This window comes from Neophocaena asiaeorientalis, unplaced genomic scaffold (genome assembly GCF_003031525.2).
Source record: "Neophocaena asiaeorientalis asiaeorientalis breed wild unplaced genomic scaffold, Neophocaena_asiaeorientalis_V1.1 scaffold220, whole genome shotgun sequence".
Classification (NCBI taxonomy): domain Eukaryota; kingdom Metazoa; phylum Chordata; class Mammalia; order Artiodactyla; family Phocoenidae; genus Neophocaena; species Neophocaena asiaeorientalis.
The window spans coordinates 2355166-2378889 of NW_020174042.1; the positions used below are offsets into that span (position 1 = coordinate 2355166).

Sequence of the window (23724 nt, forward strand, 5' to 3'; positions counted from 1 at the left end):
AAACGCTTAGTCAACTATGTAGAAAACTCTTTTCCAGTTGCTTTTTTCACTCAAAATCCTTCTTAAAAAAAAAATTCAAATTACCGAATTTTTGAGGTTTCATTTTGTAGTATTTCTGGCAATTAGAAAGGTATTTTTTATTTATTTGTGGCTGCGTTGGGTCTTTGCTGCTGTGCGCAGGCTTTTCTCTAGTTGCGGTGAGCGGGGACTACTCTTGTTGCGGTGTGCGGGCTTCTCATTGCGGTGGCTTCTCTTGCTGCAGACCACAGGCTCTATGCGTGCGGGCTTCAGCAGTTGTGGCTCGCGGGCTCTAGAGCACAGGCTCAGTAGTTGTGGCGCACAGGCTTAGTTGCTCCGTGGCATGTGGGATCTTCCCAGACCAGGGCTTGAACCCGTGTCCCCTGCATTGGCATGCAGATTCTTAACCACTGCACCACCAGGGAAGCCCAGAAAGATATTTTTTAAATGAGGAAACTTTTGGGAATTCCCTGGCAGTTCAGTGGTTACGACTCCGTGTTTTCACTGCCGAGGGTGTGGGTTCAGTCCCTGGTCAGGGAACTAAGATCCCACAAGCCATGTGGCACAGCCAAGAAAATAATAAAAAATAAGAAATTTGAAAAAGGTAACTCTTGTGAAATCAGTTAATAGTAACATACCAAACATTGCTAGCTAAAATCTTTACTAACTCCCAACATAAATATTTTTAAAGTTAAATCATTTAAATTACTGAATGAGCTTGGGGGGGGAGGGGAGACCCACCAAGTGCTAATAATAAACAACTTTTTAAAAATATATTTATTTATTTATTTATGTACGTATGTATGTATGTATGGCTGCATTGGGTCTTCATTGCTGTGTGCGGGCTTTCTCTAGTTGCACAGAGCAGGGGCTATTCTTTGCAGTGTGCGTGCTTCTCATTGCGGTGGCTTCTCTTATTGCGGAGCACGAGCTCTAGGCGTGTGGGCTTCAGTAGTTGTGGCACGCAAGCTCAGTAGTCGTGGCTTACGGGCTCTAGAGCGCAGGCTCAGTAGTTGTGGCGCACGGGTTTAGTTGCTCTGCAGCATGTGGGATCTTCCCGGACCAGGGCTGAAACCCGTGTCCCCTGTATTGGCAGGCGGATTCTTAACTACTGTGCCACCAGGGAAGTCCCAACAAACAACTTTTCACCTTTGCTTTTAATACAGATTCATAATAATCTCAATGGGGGTGGAGGGGGAGAGGTTGTTAGTGTTTTTTACAATGTAAAAACGCTTCTCACAAGAGCTTTCCAGTCCATGTTGTTGGTTGATTATACAAGCTCCAGCTAGCTTTGGTCTGTTCCCTCCAATCCAATGGCCAATCCTTTCATCCCAACCTATGCCTGCTGTGACCTCAGTTGTAGTGTTACATTACACCCAGAAAGATGTTTGTACAGTTTCTACACACATGGCAAATTTTACCTCAATTCTAACCAGTATATATAAGGGCCTTCTTTACACACACCCTCAACTGAGAAGTCCCAATGCAGCAGCCAAAAGGACCAAGGTATGAAATAACTGAATGAGGTAAAAAGGAAAACCAAAGGGGAAGGTGAGTTCTGGAAGACAGCACTTCCACATTATACATTTGAGCTTTGGGTAGTGGCAACCTTTTATGAAAGTAAGCCACTGGGATAAAAAAAGAATATATATATATATATATATATAACTGAATCACTCTGCTGTACAGCAGTAATTAACACAACATTGTAAATCAACTATACTTCAATAAAAATAAAAAATAAAAAAATAATTTAAAAATTAAAAAATAATAAACTAAAAAACAAAAAAAGAAAGTAAACCAATGTGGCCCTTAGTGCTAAAACGCTGCATGATTAATTTTTGCCCGTTTTTCCTGATAGCAATCACTTCTACTCTGAATTTCAAATCTAGAAATTGTACCTCACACATATTCATTGAGCCCTGCTGCAACCCAAGCAATATGAATGTTCATCACTTACCATTAAATTTCCTTAAATTACAAAATTTTCACAAAGCCCACAAGAAAATAACAGTGACCCATAAAGTAACTATCTAATACCAAAAACTATTTATTTGGTACTTACATATTTTTCTCTTATATCAAAACCAAAATACTAATCACACTACTTTGTAGGAATACATAATCAATTGTAAATACCTATATCATAATGCTTATTAGCTGCATACAAGTCTACTGGATAGGTCTTGCATTTTACTTACTCTGAATTCTTCATTACTACCCAAACACTACAGGGAGCCATTGTTACACCTAATACATCCAGGATAGCTTTCTTAGAATAAATACAAAGATGTGAAACTACTAGGTCAAAGAAGTATATAGAAAAATGTTAAAAGTAGTTTCATACCATCTGCTCAAAAATGCTCTTCACAAAGGCTGCAAAACTTTATACTCAATTAACAGTGTAAAAAAGCCTGCTTCCTCAAACTCCAGTCTAAAAAAAACGCAAATTTAACCAATTTAAAATAAAAAGGATCTCTATTTGGTTTGATTTTTACTTCTTAGATCATTAGAGTAATCTTTTAAAAATACACTTACTGGGACTTCCCTGGTGGTGCAGTGATTAAGAATCCGCCTGCCAATGCAGGGGACACGGGTTCAAGCCCTGGTCCGGGAAGATCCCACATGCCGCGGAGCAACTAAGCCCGTGCGCCACAACTACCAAACTTGCACTCTAGAGCCCGCAAGCCACAACTACTGAGCCCACATGCCACAGCTACTGAAGCTGGTGCGCCTAGAGCCCATGCTCCCCAACAAGAGAAGCCACTGCAATGAGAAGCCCGCGCACCACAACGAAGAGTAGCCCCTGCTCGCTGCCACTAGAGAAAGCCCGTGCACGGCGACGAAGAACCAACACAGCCAAAAATAAATACATAAATAAATTTTTAAAAAATAAAAATAGACTCACTCACTCACTCACCCACTCTTTTTTTCTTTTTCTTTCTTTCCTTCCTTCCTTCCTTCCTTTTCTTTCTTTCTTTCTTTCTTTCTTTCATTTCCGTGCAGTGGAAGGATGGAGACCTAACCACTAGACCGCCAGGGAAGCCCTTAGCCACGCTAGCAAAAGAAAAAAGAAAAATACACTTACTAATATGGCAATGATAAAAAGACTATATGAGGGAGTAGTAGAGCTGAAAACATCTTCATTTTGCAACCATCACAGTAAAGCCTATTTCAAACAAGAATCATCAACGAATGCTGATTCTAAAGGGGAAAGCTTGATGAGGAAGAGGTTATTTACACATGGTCTCAAGGTGTCTCCACAAAGATTATTTTTTAGTTGCTGGCAGAAACCTAGTAAACAATAAACTAGGGGAAATGGGAAAACCTGGACTCAGTGATCAAAATTAACATCGTCAGGGAGGGGCAGAGAGACATCATGTGACTCTACATATGGTACTCAGAAATACTCAATGTCAGTTAAACAGCATTCCTGAGATCTATAACATGAATCTAATCAGAAGGAAATATCAAAACACAAATTCAAATTGAACATTTTTTACAGTAATTGGCCTTCTTCAAAATTGTTATTATTCCAGAAGACCAAGAAAGGTTAAGAACAGTTCCAGATTAATGAAGACTAAAAAAGCATGTCAAGCAAAGGGGATGTGATGATGCTATACTGGAAGAAGGAAACATGCTATATAAAGGACATTACTGGAGTAACTGACATTACTGGAATAAATGAAAGTTCCACATTGACAAAACTGGAATATTAACTGTAGTGAAAGAACACTGTAACAATGATACATTTAAGAAATTTGATAGTGGAATTATGTTTGTATAAAGAAACATCTTTGTTCTAACTTTATAGCAAACCTAAAATCCCGTGGACAACAACACAGGATAAAACTAGGTGACAAGGTATCCCTTACAAACCTCAAAATACAAACAGGAAAAGAAAAAACAACAGATACAAGATCTGCATGGTAATAATTGTGGCAGAGGCCAGCACCGGGGTGTTTGACTGGCCTAAGAACAGGAAAACCCCAAGTAGCCAAGAGGCATTTACGGGAAAGTAAAGTGGGCCAATTTGAGCACAGCACCTGGCACTATAGGGTTTTGACAACTCCAACAGCAAACTATGTGTGAGGATTGCAGAAAGGTTTAAATAGGCTGGGCGAGTTACCATCATAAACTACTGAAACTAACCAGCTAAGGTTCCCATCAAGAGAAAATACTGGGAGTAAAATCAAAACTGGGCCACATATATAGAAAAATCTAAAAAAGTCCACACTGGGGGAGGAGAACGAAGACAGGAAATCTCAGAAAGCAAGCCAACATAACTATACAGAAAAAGAGGAAACACTATGAAATTAGAAAAGTCACTTTGAACCATGTTGCCATGTAAAAGTCCAAGAAGACTCATTTCACATATAAATGAGCAATAGAAAATTAAAGGTCAAATCCCATACAAAGTTACTATAAGAGAAAAAGAATATAAGCAGGATAATACCCCCCAAAACCAATGACAGTACATCAAAAAAGGAGCCTAGGGAAAAAAGCAAAACTGCTATCTTCTGTTTCAAAATGCACTAAAAGACTGAGCATGAAGAAAACAATAAAGACATAAAGAATAACGTTTTATGTCTAAGTTTTTCTAATTCAGAAGTGAAAATGAAGACTAAACTAGAAGGAACACAAAAATAAACTTAAAAGTTAATGCTACAAGAGAAATAAAAGGTGAAAGAGGAAAAAATACTTTAAGTAAAAAAGAAATTTAAAAGAGGAAAAAGAAAAGATAAAAGAATGGTAGAAAGAAAGTGTCAAATGTTGAATGTAGGCAAAAGACAACTCAACCTGAATCTGTGGAGAATACAAGTCTCTGAAGAAGACAAGGACAGAAAGGAAACAGTACAAATGTTTAAAGCTAAAATTCAAGAAAAATGTCTGGAAAGCAAATAGAATAATGTTCAAATTTGTGAAAGAAAACACACCATACTTAAGAACATCAACCCATAACAACCCATACTGAGAAATTTTCTAAGTAAAATATCTGGACTCTCAAAAATATCCATCGTGCATGTAGGCAGAAATGACAAAAGACTTACAAGGGAAAGAAATCAGCGTGTCATTAAACTTGTCAAAAGCAGTGCTTTACGCAAAAAGAAAAGTAACATTTTAAGATACTCAAGTAAAGAAAATATGAGCCTAGCATTTATAGAGAACAAAACTGACTTTATGCTCAAATAGAAAGGGCATAAATTGTTACCAGCACAGAAGAAAACAGGAAAAAGGCTTATTCTCACGAGCCTTTCCTGAGGAATCAAGAACAGCATTGGCTTCAACCAACCAAAATGACTAGAGATACTGACCTAAGTATTAATGGTGACTATTAAGCATATACTTATTGTAGAAGTAAAACTAAATGATGTCTCAAATGGAGAAAGTATAGTATACAATGGGCACATGAACAGGGTATGTAGATACAGTATAATATTTAAAGGGGGGTAGAGGGGGAATCTTACTAGTTTCAGATGGAGCTTATCGGCTGATTCAGGTGCCATGGGTACCAAAGGCTGTACCCTGGAGCAGTGGGTATACCAATCTGTCCTTCAGGCTGGCATTAGCAGCCACATCATTTTTTCACTTGAGGACCACCTCTATCAAGTAAAATATGCTTTGAAGGCTATTAATGGAGGCGGTCTTGTATTAAGGCTGTCACAGTGAAAAACCAAGTAGTAACCATCATAAAAGAAAGCAGATAACAAGTTACTGAATTCCAGCAGAGTGACTAACTTATTCTAGATAACCAAAAACGCTGTGTCATGAAATAATGGAATGACAGCTGACAATGGTTCCCAGGTACAGAGTCACATTATGAGACAGCAAACAGCAAAAACAAGGATGGCTATGAGATCCCTGTTTGTGTCAAAGAATTGTAGACACTTACTTCCCAGGTCCATACACAGAGTGCCTCTTGGTTGTTGAATAATTTTCACCAATACTAATAAAGACCAAGGCCCTCAGATGTGCAAGTGTGATCATCCTGCAAGTTACTACTATCAGTTTAAAAGCTACTAAAAAAGGAGCTGAAGCAAATAAACGAAGCAGTTTCCTTGAAATTTCAAGTAGGCAGAAACTATTCGGTTAGACATTTGTTCTATCAACTGACTTCAAGATAAAGTTTAAAATCCTAAATTCAGAAAATTTTTACAGAATCGGAGACTGATACACACGTTGTTGCTCCAGCAAAGGATGTAAACATTTATATCAGGACTCCCCTGGTGGTGCAGTGGTTAAGAATCTGCCTGCCAATGCAGGGGACATGGGTTTGGGCCCTGGTCCGGGAAGATCCCACATGCCGTGGAGTAACTAAGCCCATGCGCCACAACTACTGAGCCCACGTGCCTAGAGCCCATGTTCCGCAACAAGAGAAGCCACCGCAATGAGAAGCCTGCGCACCGCAACAAAGAGTAGCCCCCACTTGCCCCAACTAGAGAAAGTCTGCATGCAGCAACGAAGACCCAACGCAGCCAAAAAACTTAAATTAAAAAAATATGTATATATATAATTATACCATCCCCTGGTTCTGAAGAAACTAGTATTCTCAGTGTAGAAGTGATCAAAATGTAATATGAAAGAAGTGAAAATCCTGTAGTCCTGAATTTGAACTATCAGCATTACTAACTCATGAGGCATTTTACTTTTAACTGTCCACTGGAGAGACCTATAAACAATGACAAACCCAGTAACAATAAACATCAGTTACCAGATTGAGGTCTCTAAGTGCCATTTCCTACTAAAAGATGCCAGGATTCCTTAGAGCAATGTCTGATCTAGGTACACAGCAGGAATTATACAAGATAAGTCTGGAATAACTCATCATACCAGTTTATGAGGAAACCATCAAAGATTACTAGAAAGTCAAAAAGCCCTCAGGAGCCAATTTGAAGAGACCTGTCCAAAGATAGGATAATTTCAACTTCAAAAAGGGTAATAACTAGAAATAACTGAAACCCTTCAAATGTTTAAATTCATAGGTTCATAATAATATTGTTAATACTAATTAGTTACCTTTGGAGGATAATAGGTAACCAAGTAATTACTTTAAAAACCTATAAATAGGGGCTTCCCTGGTGGCACAGTTGAGAGTTCGCCTGCCAATGCAGGGGACACAGGTTTGTGCCCCGGTCTGGGAAGATGCCACATGCCGCGGAGCGGCTGGGCCCGTGAGCCATGGCCGCTGAGCCTGCACGTCCGGAGCCTGTGCTCTGCAACAGGAGAGGCCACAGCAGTGAGAGGCCCGCGTACGGAAAAAAAAAAAAAAACCTATAAATATACTCTTCAAATGTGCAATGGTCATGAAAAACAAGGAAAGACTGAAAAACTGCTGCAGATCAGAAGAGACTAAGGAGACATGAAAACAAATCCTGGAACAGAAAAGAGAACTTGGGACTTCCTTGGTGGTCCAGTGGTTAAGAATCTGCCTTCCAATGCAGGGGACACGGGTTCGATCCCTGGTCGGGGAACTAAGATCCCATATGCCATAGGGCAAGTAAGCCCACGCGCCACAACTACTGAGCTCAGGCGCCTCAACTAGAGAGCCTGCGTGCTGCAAACTACAGAGTCCATGCACTCTGGAGACTACACACCTCAACTAGAGAAAACCCGCAAGCCACAACTAGAGAGAAGCCCACACGCCACATTGAAGAACCCGCGTGCTGCAACAAAAGATCCCTCATGCCCCGCGTGCTGCAACTAAGACCCAACACAACCAAACATGAATAAATTTTTTAAAAAATGTTGTAATACAAGAAAAACAAAGAAGGAACATGCAACAGAGATTGTGTGTGGCCTGCAGAGCATAAAATACTTGCCATCTGACCCTTTTTGGGAAAAGTTTTCCAACATTTGATATAAAATGTTAGCATTAAGGGAAGATTGGTACATGTTGTAGAGACCTCTGTATCATTTTCCAACTTTTCGGCAAATCTTCCAAAACACTGATTCCAAAACAGTTTTTTAAAGAAAGAAATAATAGAAACTACAGTAGAAATAAACGAAATAAAGAAGAGAAAAATCAACAAAATTGACAAACCTTTTAGCTAGAACAACCAAGAAAAGAGAGAGAAGCCTCAAGTTATTAAAATTAGGAATGAAATAGGGAACATCACTACAAACTTTAGAGGAATAAAAAGGATTATAAGAAAATAACCATGAACAAGTGTATGCCATCAAGCTGGATAACCTAGACAAAAATCAACAATTTTGTCTAAAAAGGCAAATTCCTAAAAAGACACAAACTACTGAAACTGACTCAAGAAGAACTGAAAATCTGTTAACAAGTGATTGAATTCGTCATCAAAGAAGTTCCCAGAAAGAAAAACCCAGGCCCAGATGGCTTCACTGGTAAATTCTACCGAACAACGAAAGAACATCAATCACCAATTTTTCACAAACTTTCCCGAAAAAATAGAAAAGGGAACATTTTCTAACTCATTCTATGTGGCCAGTATTACCCTGATACCAAAAGCAAAGACATCACAAGGAAAGACAACTAGAGAAAAATATCCCCCGACAAAATCCTAGCAAACCTTACCATACCAGCAACTTACCAATATGTACCATGACCAAGTTAAGTTTATCCTAAGAATGCAAGGTTGTTTAACATTTTAACGTAATACACATATTAATAGAATAACAGACAAATCCCACATGATTATTTCAGCAGATACAGAAAAAGAATTTGATAAGATCCAATACCCTTTTAGGATAAACAAACAAAAAACCCCCAACAAATCAGAAATAGAAGGGAACTTCCTCAACCTAATAAAGTCAACTTAAAAAACCTACAATTTAACATTCTACTTAATGGTGAAAGACAACTGAAAGCTTTCCTCCTAAGATCAAGAACAAAATAAGGATGTCTGTTCCAGCCATTTGTACTGAAGAGTCTAATCAATGCAATCAGACAGGGAAAGTCCTTAGGCAATTAAGCAAGGAAAGCAGAATATATGCATGAACTAAATTCTTACAGCTTTAAAATATTAGTACACACAGACACACACTCTGTCTCTCAGAAAAATGCCAAAACTTGAGAAAAACACATTAAAAGTATTATACAGGATAGGGCCAACAGCAATTTGGTAAATAACCATCATGAAACTATTCATCCATGAAGCATTATCTTTCTATAAAATCAAAAAGTTTCTATTATAAAAATTATTAAATCATAAAGTAGAGCTTCTGTTTTATCGCTAGAAAGATCTTAAGAGGTAATAATACAGTTCAACTCCATACTGTACCCCTAAGTAATTTACTCACGCTTTATGCTGGGTGTTACTGGCACAAACCTCCTAACTACCAGAGGTGTGTAGTATCCAGTACATCAATCATGCTGCCTCCCAACAAGGGAAGAAGCTATTTGAACAGTCTAAGAATGCAGTCATGACAGTCTAGGCCACAAGAAGGAAGGAATGTAAAAGGAGATGTTTCTTCTGTCACTTTACATTTGAAGACTGAGAAAAGTGACTACAACATGCACAAGAACTGGGAGAACCCAGTCTGCATTAGTCATAGGAAATCTTCGAGAATCAAATGAAAAGAGGCACAGAGAAAGATGGAAATGAGAGTTCCGGGCAAGGTGGAAAGCAGTCAACGGTACATTAAGAAAATCACCAGAACTCTAAAGCAGGTGTCTGTACCAAGAAAATAAAATAAGGGACTTCCCCAGTGGTCCAGTAGGTAAGACTCTGAGCTCCCCATATAGGGGGCCTGAGTTCGATCCCTGGTCAGGGAACTAGATCCCACATGCTGCAACTAAGAGTTTGCATGCCGCAACTAGAGCCGGCATGCCGTAACTAAAGATCACTCATGCTACAACTCAGACCCAGCACAGCCAAAATTAATAAATAAATATAAAATAAAAATTATGTTTTTGAAAAATAAAATGAGCAGAACTTTCTGGGATGAGGGTAATGTTCTCTATCTTGATAGGAGACTGGGTTACACAAGTATATGCATCCTACAAAAAATGATCTGATACACTTAAAATGTCTGTATATAAATTTCACATATTAAAAAAAGAGAAACCTAGATAAATATTAAACTCTAGTTAATGATATATAAGCTAAAGTGTTCAAGGGTAAAGTATATTGATGTCTTCACTTTGAAACGCATCAAAAAAAAATAAGATAGCATGATGGATAGCTAGTCAGATGTGGTAAAACAAATACAGCAAAAAAGGTAATTGTGAGTGTATGGGTGTTTGCTGTACAACTCTTTCAGCTTCTCGTTATATTTGAACATTTTCATAATAAAATGTTAGGGGGGAAAATTTCAGCAGATCAAAAAAAAAGGTCTGGAAAAAGGTCAAAAAGAAAGGGCAAGGGACTTCCCTGGTGGCACAGTGCTTAAAAATCCGCCTGCCAATGCAGAGGACACAGGTTCGATCCCTGGTCCAGGAAGATCCCACATGCCGTGGAGCAGCTAAGCCCATGCACCACAACTACTGAGCCTGCACTCCAGAGCCCGCGAGTCACAACTACTGAGCCCATGTGCCACAACTACTGAAGTCCACGCATGTAGAGCCTGTGCTCCGCAACAAGAGAAGCCACAGCAATAAGAAGCCCACGCACAGCAACGAAGAGTAGCCCCCGCCCGCTGCAACTAGAGAAAGACCGCGTGCAGCAACGAAGAAGGAAGGGAGGGAGGGAGAAGCAAAGGAAAAAGGAGAAAACAGAGATGTTAAACAGGAGCTAAAATAAAAAATATAAACGAAGACAGAGAAAGACAAGTATTATATGATATCACTTATATATGGAATCTAAAAAATAATACCGGACTTCCCTGGTGGTCCAGCTGTTAAGACTCCACACTTCCACTGCAGGAGACGTGGGTTCAATCCCTGATCAGGGAAGTTCCGCATGCCACGCAGTGCAGCAATCAATCAATAAATCAGTCAATCAACCAGTAAAATAAAAAATAATAGCAATGAATCGATATACCAAACAGAAACAGACTCACAGACATAGAAAACAAACTTATAGTTACCAAAGGGGAAAGAAAGCAGAGGAGGGATAAATTAGAGGAGTAAGGGATTAACAGATACAAACTACTTTACAGAAAATAGTTAAGCAACAAGGATTTACTGCAAGAAAAAGGGAACTGTATTTGATATAATAACCTATAATGGACAATAATCTGAAATATATATATATATATATATATATATATAAAACTGAATCACTCTGCTGTACACCTGAAACTAACAATGTGTAAATCAACTATACTTCAATTAAAAAAAATACACACACACACACACATAATAAATGGGAAAAACTCCAAGAAAGTGAACTGCAAACCAGGTGTAGAAATTCACTCACTCACTGTATGATGTTTATTAGCAGAATGTGCCTGGTTCAAGACTTCTCACACAGAAAATACGGCATATAGAAATTTCACAGAGTATTAGATACACCAAAGCCAGGGACTCTGGCTGTAATATCTTTCTGAAAAGGGATGTAGGATCAATTAAAAGTAATAGGGCAAAGGGGAAGATAACTACAATAATAGCTCTAAAGGCAGCAATATTTAAACTTAAAAACTGCCAGAGAATTGCCTGTGCTTCCTAAATGTATCCAAATTACAGAAACAAAGAAAGCTCTCCAATTCTATTATCTTATAAAATATTAATAAGAAAAACATTCAAGTTGACAAGACTTCCAGTAAAGATTATAAGCAGAATAGTCATTACCAACAGCATTTTGCTGTAGACAACAGTCTAGGGCTTCTACATATTTTACTTTTTTAACATCTTTATTGGAGTATAATTGCTTTACAATAGTGTGTTCGTTTCTGCTTTATAACAAAGTGAATCAGCTATACATAAACATACATCCCCATATCTCCTCCCTCTTGTGTCTCCCTCCTACCCTCCCTATCCCACCACTCTAGGTGGTCACAGAGCACAGAGCTGATCTCCCTGTGCTATGCGGCTGCTTCTGTTGTGCCCACACATTTCTAACCATGAAGTCACTATTCATTACCATATGTAAGGTAAATACCAATTACTAATTTATGCAGACTTAGCTTTTTCAGCTTAAATACTGTGATTCTTTGCACTTCTCTTCAGTGATATCATCTGTTTTATTCCTAAGAGATTACAGACCAACTAGACATAACTTCTGAAAGCACAGCTGATGCACCTGACAGTGGTTTAACAAGTACAGTATTGCAATACTAGCATAGCACAGTGATGAAGTATAACACGTTTTAAATCAGAACTTTAAATATTTTTTTCCTTTGCTGACTGACCTAGTCCAGAGAAAATTACTTTAAATATTCGAAAACCAAAGCACCAAACAAATTAGAGTATGATAGGCAAGTTGTCAGACTGAGCTCTAGAATGTGTCAAGAGATCTGTACAGTTTGTGAAATCAGAGGAAAAAGCAGAATCAAGGGGTAAGTTAACAAGGTTACACACCCTCCCCTACAACAAACATTAGTGACATTTACCATACAACCGTCAAGTGGAAAAAAACTCTTGCCAAGAAAAATAGCATTACTAACTCTCTTTCTCTGGATCTCTCTTTCATTCACTTGGCTCATAAGAAGCTAAAGCTACTTTCACAATGAAGAATGTGTTCATAGCTTTTCTAGTGGAGCCAAATGTTTTGTGCTGGATCTGTCACCCAGTAAATTTGGAAAATATAATGAAGTAGGATTTTTTGTTTTTAATCATCCTTATGCCCACCATCCAAAGATAAGCATTATTAATATAGCCTACTAGTCTTTTTTCTTAAATGTTTTAACAGTTGTGCTATAATATTGGGTCCTTTCAATAACCAGGCCTTTTCCATCAAAATTTCAAATATTATAATCACTTCATAACTTATGTGGAATATACAATAAAAGCTACCACTTCCTGAACACAACTTATGCAATTTCTAATTCCTTCCAACCATCCTGCAAAGTAAATATTGTGAGAATAATAACGGGAAACCTCGCTAAAATGGAATCAGGAGGCCAGAAGGGGAAGCTCTCATGCAGTACCACTAGAGGTCAATTACAGGAAAAAGTATCATGGCAGGCCCCAATGGGAAAAGATGTACACTGCATCCCTACAAGAAATCAACTACTCCAGCAACTCAGCTAATGAGAAAACCTTATTACCCTGAACCTCACTTTTCTATAATGGACTTGCTCCAAACAACCCCTCCCAACTTCCTCTTCCTCTATAAAATAAGGTTCCTCTGTTTCTGGGACTCGCCTATGGTTGTTTTTTTTTTTTTTTTTTTTTTTTTTATTTCTTTGGCTGTGTCGGGTCTTACTTGTGGCACGCAGGATCTTCGTTGAGGCATGCGGGATCTTTCACTGCGGCGCGTGGGCTCTTCGTTGCGGTGCGCGGGCTTCTCTCTAGTTACGGCATGCGGGTTTTCTCTTCTCTGGTTGTGGCGAAGGCTCCAGAGCACGTGGGCTCTGTAGTTTGCGGCATGCGGGCTCAGTAGTTGTGGCGCGCGGGCTCAGTTGCCCCGCGGCACGTGGGATCTTAGTTCCCCGATCAGGGATCGAACCCGCATCCCCTGCATAGGAAGGCAGATTTTCTACCACTGGACCACCAGGGAAGTCCCTTGCCTATGGTTTTTGCCGTGGCTTGCTTGTTCTGAATTGCAATTCTCTGCTATTCCCAAATAAGCCGATTTTTGCTCATAAAATAACTTTTATTTTTAAGTTCAATATTACCATACTTCATTTTACATTTTTAAAAACCGGAGTTTTTTATCTCCCCACATGATACTATATAATCAAATGACAAAATTGATTACGAGTTTATAAGACAAACCTATGTCCTATACGTCATAATATGATGCATTAAGGACAGATCATCAGGACTTCCCTGGTGGCACAGTGGTTAAGAATCCGCCTGCCAATGCAGGGGACATGGGTTCGAGCCCTGGTCTGGGAAGATCCCACATGCCACGGAGCAACTAAGCCCGTGCACCAAAACTACTGAGCCAGCACGCCCCACAGCCCGTGCTCCACAACAAGAGAAGCCACCACAATGACAAGCCCACGCACCACAACGAAGAGTAGCCCCCGCTTGCTGCAACTAGAGAGAAGTTCACACACAGCAACGAAGACCCAACGCAGCCAAAATTAAATTAATTTAAAAAAAAGATCATCATTTCTGTGGTATTTCTACCAAAAATGCATAACCCCCCTCTCATCATGAGAAAGTATCACACAAACTGAAATTGGGAGACATTCTACAAAATAAATGGCCTATATTCTTCAAATACATCAATGTCATGAAACAGAGACCACATTAAAAGAGACTAAAAAAGGGACTTCCCTGGTGGCGCAGTGCTTAAGAATCCACCTGCCAATGAAGGGGACACAGGTTCGAGCCCTGGTCCAGGAAGATCCCACATGCAGCGGAGCAACTAAGTCCATGAGCCAGCCACAACTACTGAGCCCGTGATCTAGAGCCCGCGTGCCACAACTACTGAAGCCCGTGCGCCTAGAGCCCATGCTCCACAACAAGAGAAGCCACCGCAATGAGAAGCCCGCACACCGCAACAAAGCGTAGCCCCCGCTTGCTACAACTAAAGAAAGCCCACGAAGTGTAGCCCCCACTCCCTGCAACTACAGTAAGCCCACGCACAGCAACAAAGACCCAACACAGCCAAATAAATAAAATAAATATATAAATAAATTTATTTTAAAAAAACAGACTAAAAAGAATTGACACCTGAATACAATGTATGATCAAGGACTTAATTAGCTAAAAATGACACTATTGGGACAATCCGGAAAATATGAATACAATGTACAGGTTATATTAGATGAGTTGATATCCTGATTTTTGATAACTGTACTGTGATTACGTAAAATAAGATCCTCTTTTTTTTAAAAATATACACACGGGCTTCCCTGGTGGCACAGTGGTTGAGAGTCCGCCTGCCGATGCAGGGGACACAGGTTCGTGCCCCGGTCTGGGAAGATCCCACATGCTGCAGAGCGGCTGGGCCCATGAGCCATGGATGCTGAGCCTGTGCGTCCGGAGCCTGTGCTCCGCAACGGGAGAGGCCACAACAGTGAGAGGCCCGCATACCGCAAATAAATAAATAAATAAAAGCTTTGAAAAAAAAAAATATATACACACTAAAGTATTTAGGGGTAAAGATGCACCATATCTACAACTTATTCTCCAAAGGTTCAGGGGAAAAGCTGTGTGTAGTTTCTCCTTTGTAGAAGGAGAGAGAAAAGGATAAATTAGTAAACATGGTAAATATGTAAAATCTGGGGGGATATGGAAGAAGGATATTCGAGAATTATGTATACTACTCTTGAAACTTTTCTCTAACTCTCCAAGCATTTTTTTTTTTTTAAACTGAGGTTCAAAGAGACTTAATACATCTAATTGGTAAAGTGGTAAACTTAGGTCCCAAACCCAGGTTTATTCAGATTCAAAAGAGCTCAGCGGTTTTTCTCTTATATCCTGCTACCTCCATAGGGTATCGCAGTACACCTCTACCATTACACATTTAGAATTGGGCGATAAGCATCTTGTGGAATGAAGCGCACACACCCCACCCCCAATTTCAGGTTACTTCCTTAGGAAGTACTTCCCAGAATGGGGTTAATGGATAAATGAACATGGACAATTTTACTAATACTCCTTTGAGAAATTCTCACAAAACTTTTTTTTTTTTACAAGGAAAATCAGAAATCTAAGGGTCTAGGAATCCTTCTCAAAGCTCAGTGGGCAGCTTTTTTCTTCTAATTATATAAAATGAGCCATCCCCAAAGGGCCAATGGAAAAACGATTAGGGACAACACTTGGCAGGAAGGGAGCCCTCCTTCCTCCATTCTGGAGACTTTGATTCTCTGGAAATCATTCCAAGGATTTTATTTGGGTGGAAGATGGAGACAGTTTACATTCCCAACAATTCACTTTTAATATTTAATCTTTACTGATTTGATAAATAACAAAATAAAATATTTTAATTTATATTTGACTGTAGCAGGATTGTACCTATGATTACTCATAACTTGTATTTAGGCTATTCATGAAACAAACATTTTCTTAAGCATTCATCTATACAGAGAAGGCCTACTCCATACAGAAAGTCCAAATTTTTTCCCACAATAGCCAGCCTTTCTGGGTCAGTTGTGAATAAATACCCACCAGGGTAAGTATATTTAGGAGCAAACACTAAATAAAAGATGTTTGTTGATAGCAGCAAAATACAAGGCTAACCTTATACTGGAAGATATGATGCAACCACTGAGTTGACTCCATCTCCTATGTCCCTTAACATCAACAGGGAACTTGTTAAAGAAAAGTACCTGTAGGGCTTCCCTGGTGGCGCAGTGGTTGAGAGTCCGCCTGCCGATGCAGAGGACATGGGTTCGTGCCCAGGTCCAGGAAGATCCCACATGCCGCGGAGCGGCTGGGCCCGTGAGCCACGGCCGCTGGGCCTGCGCGTCCGGAGCCTGTGCTCCGCAACGGGATAGGAATTAGCTATCAAAGTACAGTCAAAACATCAATCTGAAATTATGATAGACTGCATAAGGTTTATTTACTTACTTCCATACTGTCTCTGAAAAAATGTTTGCCAATCTAATCAACAACATGTCTAAAATGCTCAATTCTGTACCACGTACTGTGCTTAGCTAGCATTTTACTTGGATTATCTCACTTCATTTAAAATAATACAAGTTGAGAAGGAAGGACTATTTAACACTAAATATTTTACACAAATGGATCTTGTTCATTAAAAGCCTTTCTAAGGGACTTCCCTGGTGGCGCAGTGGTTGCGAACCCGCTGCCAATGCAGGGGACACGGGTTCGAGCCCTGGTCCGGGAAGATCCCATATGCCGCGGAGCAACTAAGCCTGTGCGCCACAACTACTGAGAATGAAAGAAAAGTAAGGTTTTGTTTGTTTGTTTTTTTGGCCACACCATGCAGCATGTGGGATTTTAGTTCCCGGAACAGGTATCGAACCCGCACCCCCTGCAGTGGAAGTGCAGAGTCTTAACCACTAGACCACCCAGGAAGTCCCAGAAAAGGCAGCTTTTTAAAATTGTATACACAACTAGAGAAAGCCCGCGCGCAGCAACGAAGACCAAACGCAGCCAAAAATAAATAAATATTTTTAAAAACTTGTATGATTCAGATATTTCTCTACTTCAGAGTATTACTTCTCCATATACTTGGGATTTTCGCATTACATTCCAAGGACACACCTAGATTAATAATAAAGAAAAGAAGGGACTTCTCTGGTGGTCCAGTGGTTAAGACTCCACGCTCCCAATGCAGGGGGGCCTGGGTTCGACCTCTTGTCCGGAACTAGATCCTGCATGCCGCAACTAAGAGCCAGCTAGCCACAACTAAGACCAGGCGCAGCCAAATAAATAATATAGTAGTTGTGGCACACAAGCTTAGCTGCTCCGCAGCATGTGGGATCTTCCCGGAAGAGGGATCAAACCTGTGACCCCTGCATTGGCAGGCGGATTCTTAACTACTGCCACCAGGGAAGTCCTAGAGATGATCTAAAGTATACAGGAGGATGTGTATAGGTTATATTCAAGAAATATCATGCCATTTCTTTTTTTTTGGCCACGCCATGTGGCATGCGGAATCTTCGTTCCCCATCAGAGATAGAACCCGTGTCCCATCAAATGGAAGCACAGAGTCTTAACCACTGGACCACCAGGGATGTCCCTATTATGCCATTTCTATAAGGGACATGAGCATCCACAAATTTTGGTATCTGAGGGAGGTCCTAGAACCAATCCTGTGCAGATACCAAGGGCCAAGTGTATGTAGTTACTACTACATCAGCGGTCCCCAACCTTTTTGGCACCAGGGACCGTTTTCCTGGAAGACAATTTTTCCACGGATGGTGGCTGGTGGGCAGGTGTGTTGATGGGATGGTTTTGGGATGATTCAAGCACATTACATTTATTGGGCACTTTATTTCTACTATTATTACACTGTAATATATAATGAAATAACTACACAACTCACCATAATGCAGAATCAGTGGGAGCCCTGAGCTTGTTTTCACTTGCCACTCACACATAGGGTTTTGAGAGGAGTCTGCAGGCAATTGATTTATTATGGTCTCTGCAGTCAAACCTCTGCTGATGATAATCTGTATTTGCAGCTGCTCCCCAGTGCTAGCATCACCGCCTCAGCTCAACCCCAGATCATCAGGCATTAGATTCTCATAAGGAGCGAGCAACCTAGATCCCTCGCATGCACAGTGCACAGTAGGGTTTGAGCTCCTTTGAGAATCTAATGCTGCCGCTGATCTGACAGGAGGCGGAGCTCAAGCAGTAATGCAAGTGATGGGGAATGGCTGTAAATACAGATGAAGCTTCGCTCACTTACTCGCTGCTCACCTCTTGCTGTGCAACCCAGTTCCTAACAGGCCATGGACCAGTACCAGTCTGTGGCCTGGGGGTTGGGGAACCCCGTACTACATGTAGTTTTATCTGCCTCTCCCCATTTGCAGTTAGTATTTTAACCCAAAGGTGACGTTATGTCCAGCCTGGATTTTACCAGCAATAATGTAATTCAAAATGTGATGTCTAGGGGACTTCCCTGGTGGCCCAGTGGTTAAGAATCCACCTTCCAATGCTGTAAATACACCAAAACTGTAAATACACCAACTGTCCTTCAAAGAGTAAATGTAGCATAACCATACAGTTGAATACTACTCACAAATGAAAAGGAATCAACTATTGAACAACACGAATGAATCTCAAATGTATTATGCTAAATGAAAGAAGCCAGACTTAAAAGGCTGCATACTGTATGATGCAATTTTTATGACATTCTGGAAAAGACAAAACTAGAGAAATAAAGCAGATCAGAGATTGCCAAGAACTGGGGGATGACAAGGGGGTCTAACACAGGAGACAGGAGGCTCCCCCAAATGACAGTCAAAAAATATCAAGATGACATCTTGACTGCTGACAGCTGACAGGAGGCCTACAGAGCAACCAAATCTAATCAGAGCAGGAAAATAGAGGGATACCAAAGAGACGCCTCCAAGAAAATGTTCTTGACCATCTAAAGAAGTTAATTTGCACATATGAAAAAGTATAGGGACTTCCCTGGTGGCACAGTGGTTAAGAATCCACCTGCCAATGCAGGGGACACGGGTTTGAGCCCTAGTCCGGGAAGATCCCACATGTTGCGGAGCAACTAAGCCCGTGCGCCACAACTACTGAGCCTGTGCTCTAGAGCCTGCGAGCCACAACTACTGAAGCCCATGCGCCTAGGGCCCATGCTCCGCAATGAAGAGGAGCCCCCGCTTGCCACAACTAGAAAAAGCCCACGCTCAGCAATGAAGACACAATGCAAACAAAATTTAAATAAATAAATTTATTTTAAGAAAAAGAAGAAAAAGTATAGAGTTTAGTCAGTGGTGGGTACATAGAAACCTAAGCAACTGTGGGAAAAAAAACCAAAACAATTATTTTTCCCCATAAAAGGCAACACGGCTCAACTGTAATGCTTATATGATCACAGCAACTTTTTATTTAAATTTACTATGTGCTGAGCACCAAGGTGAATGTTTTACATAAATTTCTCCCTGTAATCCTCAACACTCTATAGAATTTGGCATAATCCCCATTTTAAGGATCGGAAATAAAACTTGAAAAGGTTCTACACAGACCAACAAGATGTAATACAGTTAAGTCCCAATCGCTTATTTCCTAGGGTACAGAGCCTACAAACCAAACCAAGTACTAAATTACAAAATAACTGTTGCCTTCATAATCCTAAACTAGCAAAACAGTAGCAAGAGGCCAGGATGGAGGAGACAAAACTCTTATGAAAACAAGCCACACAACATCCAGCTGTAGACACTGCAGTCTCCAAAACACAAGACTTATGGCTAGAGACACCATAATTTGTAGCCGATCTTTAGCACGCCTTACCATCTCCCTAACTTTTCCTGGCAGTCATATACACTCAGAAAAATAGCAATGTTGAACAACATGAACATTTAAAATAACATCAAAGTAAACCCTTTTATATTTTCAAGAATTTTAAATCACTGCTTGAATCGAAGGTCCATTGGAACTTCACAACTAGGAAGTCACTGGTGATCACTGCCAATACAGCTTTGAAACAGTGGTGTGGAAAAAGCCAAGGTGAGTGAGGGAGAGTGGCAGTAAACTAATCATACTTGCAAGAGGTGGTAGCTAGAAAGAGATACAGAGCATCAAAGCAGAATTTTGTCAGGATGAGGTACATTGAGCAATTCTAATACACTGTAAGCCCCATGAGGACAGCGATTACATCTGTCCTGTCGCTTTTGTTCTTCCAGGGCCTAACACAGGGTGTGCGCTTATTTAGTTAATATATATTTACTGAACAAAAGAGGCCTATCTATAAGCCGAAGAGGAGATAATTGAGAGGCATTAAACTGAGATAGCAATAAAGAAAAATGATTCACTTGGACAGGAAGAGAGTGCCCTCTCCTCAGGCCAACAGAATGAAGGACAGGTATGGCAGCAGCTAAATTTTTAGGAGATTAGGAGACAGACAATGGAGTCGGTTGTATTTGTCTTTACTTTTTTAGTAAAAGAGACAAAACACCTGCAGAGAATGCATACTAGACGAGTGGGGGTGGAGGAATGTAAGAAAATGGCAAAGGTTTTAACTGCTACTAAGCTGAATATGAGAGGAAGCTAAAAGAAGTAAAAAGAACAGAAAAGTGATATGGAGGATCCCAACTGAAAGCAGAAATCTTGACCTTCTAGTGGCACTAATCCACATATTACCATGAAATCAACTAGACTGTCAAAAATTCAGGATCACAACTTAAATGAATAATCAAGGTAGAAGTGGGTTAAGATGAACAGATCCTTTGCTGAAATATCCCACAAAATAAAAAGACCTTGAATTTCAAACTAGAAAGAGTCCACTTACTCAAGTCACGGATGATGTCGCCAGGTGAAGAGCTGCTCATATCTACCTCTAACACTGGGGCCTTTCTCATAAGCCTTAAGCTTCAATACATATTTGAAAACATCCCTTCCTAAAGAATATTCTCTCTCCAGTTTATTACAACCCTGGATGCCAGATTCGCAACCTCATTAAAGGTAAAAATAACACTTTAAAGTAATGTTTTGCATTAAACATGTGTTTCATTCTAATATAATATGGTGACTCAATCTTTTGGGCCATTAAGTACTTAGACAATTTGAAGAAAACTATGGACCGCCCCCCTCAGAAAAAGGCATATCCACAGAAATTTCTGCCTGAAATTTCAGGAGAATTGTATCTCATCTCTCCCCCGCCTTCCCCCAAAACCCATCCATGAACAGCCCACTCCACCTCCTCAATGCCCATGGATGGATACCCAGGCCAAAAACCCTGCTCTAAGAATTTAGTAGAGCTCTGAACTGTACTTAAAGCTTAAGGGTATCCCTGGATCAAGCAAAATTTAAAACTATAACTGCTGGGGCTTCCCTGGTGGCACAGTGGTTGAGAATCTGCCCGCTAATGCAGGGGACACAGGTTCGAGCCCTGGTCTGGGAGGATCCCACATGCTGCGGAGCAACTAAGCCCGTGAGCCACAACTACTGAGCCTGCATGTCTGGAGCCTGTGCTCCGCAACAAGAGAGGCCGCGATAGTGAGAGACCCGTGCACTGCGATGAAGAGTGGCCCCCACTTGCCACAACTAGAGAAAGCCCTCACACAGAAATGAAGACCCAACACAGCCCAAAAGAAATAAATTAATTTAAAACTATAACTGCTAATTTGGTCATTAAACAACATCATATAATTCACACTTTTTTAATGGGCTCTATTCTCCCTTAAAAACAAAAGGCACCTGCTTTGTTCCCAAAGGAACAATTAGGGGAAAACTCTGACCCTCAATAAACTTACACTTAGTATTTAATCAACATACTACCTATGTCCTTTCTGAAGAAACTGTTATCGAGATCTGCTGAGATGGCACAAACCCAATCAACTAATTGTAATGTTAAAAGAGTCTGCTGTTTTAGGTGAATATAATTAGCAGGAAAACGTATACATCCTCCCCTCTGAACCACACTTAAGAGCATGAATTGGAAACAGACTAACCATCTATGCCCTACAAATATCTGCTTGAATCAACTGGCCTAAATGTGGCACATAAAAAATTATGTACTTCAATGGAATATTACTCAGCCATGAAAAAATGAAATATTGCCATTTGTAGCAACATGGATGCACCTTAGAGATTATCATACTGAGTGAAGTAAGCCAAATATATGATATAACCTATATGCAGAATCTAAAAAATAATACAAATGAACTTACTTACGAAACAGAAACAGACACACAGACACAGAAAACAAACTTATGGTTACCAAAGGATAAGTAGGGGGAAGATATCAATAAATTAGGAATATGGAATTAACAGATACACACCACTATACATAAAATAGTTAAGCAACAAGGATTTACTGTATAGCACAGGGAACTATATTAAATATCTTGTAATAACCTATAATGGAAAATAATCAGAAAAAAATACATGTATAACTCAATCACTTTGCTGTACACCTGAAACTAATACAATATTTTAAACCAACTATACTTCAATTTAAAAAAATAAAAATACTCCCTGGGGAAGTACAAAATAATAATAACGTATTTCACATCAAAAAATTTTAAATGTTGAGCCTACTAGATTGAAAATTAAATTTGGGATTTAACACTGTCTGCCACTTAAAGGATGATTCAATGGATGAGATGTCCAAGACAAAGGTATACTACAATGCCCTAACTGATCCAGCCTATCCCCTTTAGACTGTATCATATCCAACTAGGGAAGCCTAGAAACCCGTTATCAGCCTTCTCAAGGCCCTCTTTTTAAAAAGCCAGATTTCTCTCTCTGCTGCCAAGGCCTAAAATGGGGAAAGCATTATGTAAAAAACCAGCACTTTTCAAAGCAGAATCAAACCTACTAAGTTTTTGGTTTGGCTCTGTTACTGCTCCAAGAGCTACTACAAGGCACTTGAAATTGCCGGAACCCTGCCTCCAGAAACAGAGGCTTCAAAAAAGAAGGGCAGGAGAGGAACTGGAAAACAGAAAAACAACACCAATTCCAGTGGCTAAATATAAAATGTTATATCAAGTTAAATAAAAAGCTGAAAATGGAGCGTGGCAATATATATGGCAAAATGAAAACTTTAATGTAGAACGGCCATAATATTTCATGCTTAGGAAACATGTTAAAAGTTTTAAGAACCCATTTTAGTAACAAATCATTTTTACAAAAGGGTAGCAGTAAAACAAGAATATCCACTCGGAAACAATTTCCTTAATATTCTTTTGGTCATATTTCGTAAGAAGTCTCCGTTGCCCTTTAAAGTGGCCTATTTATTGACTTATTTATTTATAATAAGCAAGCAAGCACACACATCTGTATCTATGCTCATCTCTACCCAGATTATAACCATCAGGGCCCCAAATTCTTATTTCCCTTAGCCTTGCACTCCACCGCCATCCCCAGAGTATCTGTGCATCCACAGCTGCTGACAAAGGTTAGAGGTTCTGGGTCTACCATGAGGTAATTGCCAACAAAAAAATACAAAATACAAATGATAACACCCTGGATTGAAACCAGAAATAATGGAGTCACCTATAAGGGGTTAGCGAGACAGTTCTGAAAGCACCCTGCTTTTCAAGTGTACGATTCTGAGGAATGAGGAACATTAGTTAAAAAATAAAAGGTCA

The 23724-nt window shown here is 39.9% G+C and overlaps 1 protein-coding gene across 3 annotated transcripts in view; it reads right to left on the reverse strand.

The window, feature by feature from the left end:
* UBAP2 (ubiquitin associated protein 2) overlaps positions 1 to 16355 on the reverse strand; it is an 86344-nt gene extending 69989 nt beyond the window's left edge. For 2 of the 3 annotated variants that reach the window (XM_024753824.1, XM_024753823.1), the window contains exon 1: positions 16315 to 16354. The gene's annotated coding sequence lies outside the window, so the exon portion shown is untranslated. Of the gene's footprint in view, positions 1 to 16314 lie in introns of all 3 variants that reach the window. The other variant, XM_024753822.1, reaches the window with a different exon arrangement.
* Between the last annotated feature and the right edge of the window lie 7369 nt (positions 16356 to 23724).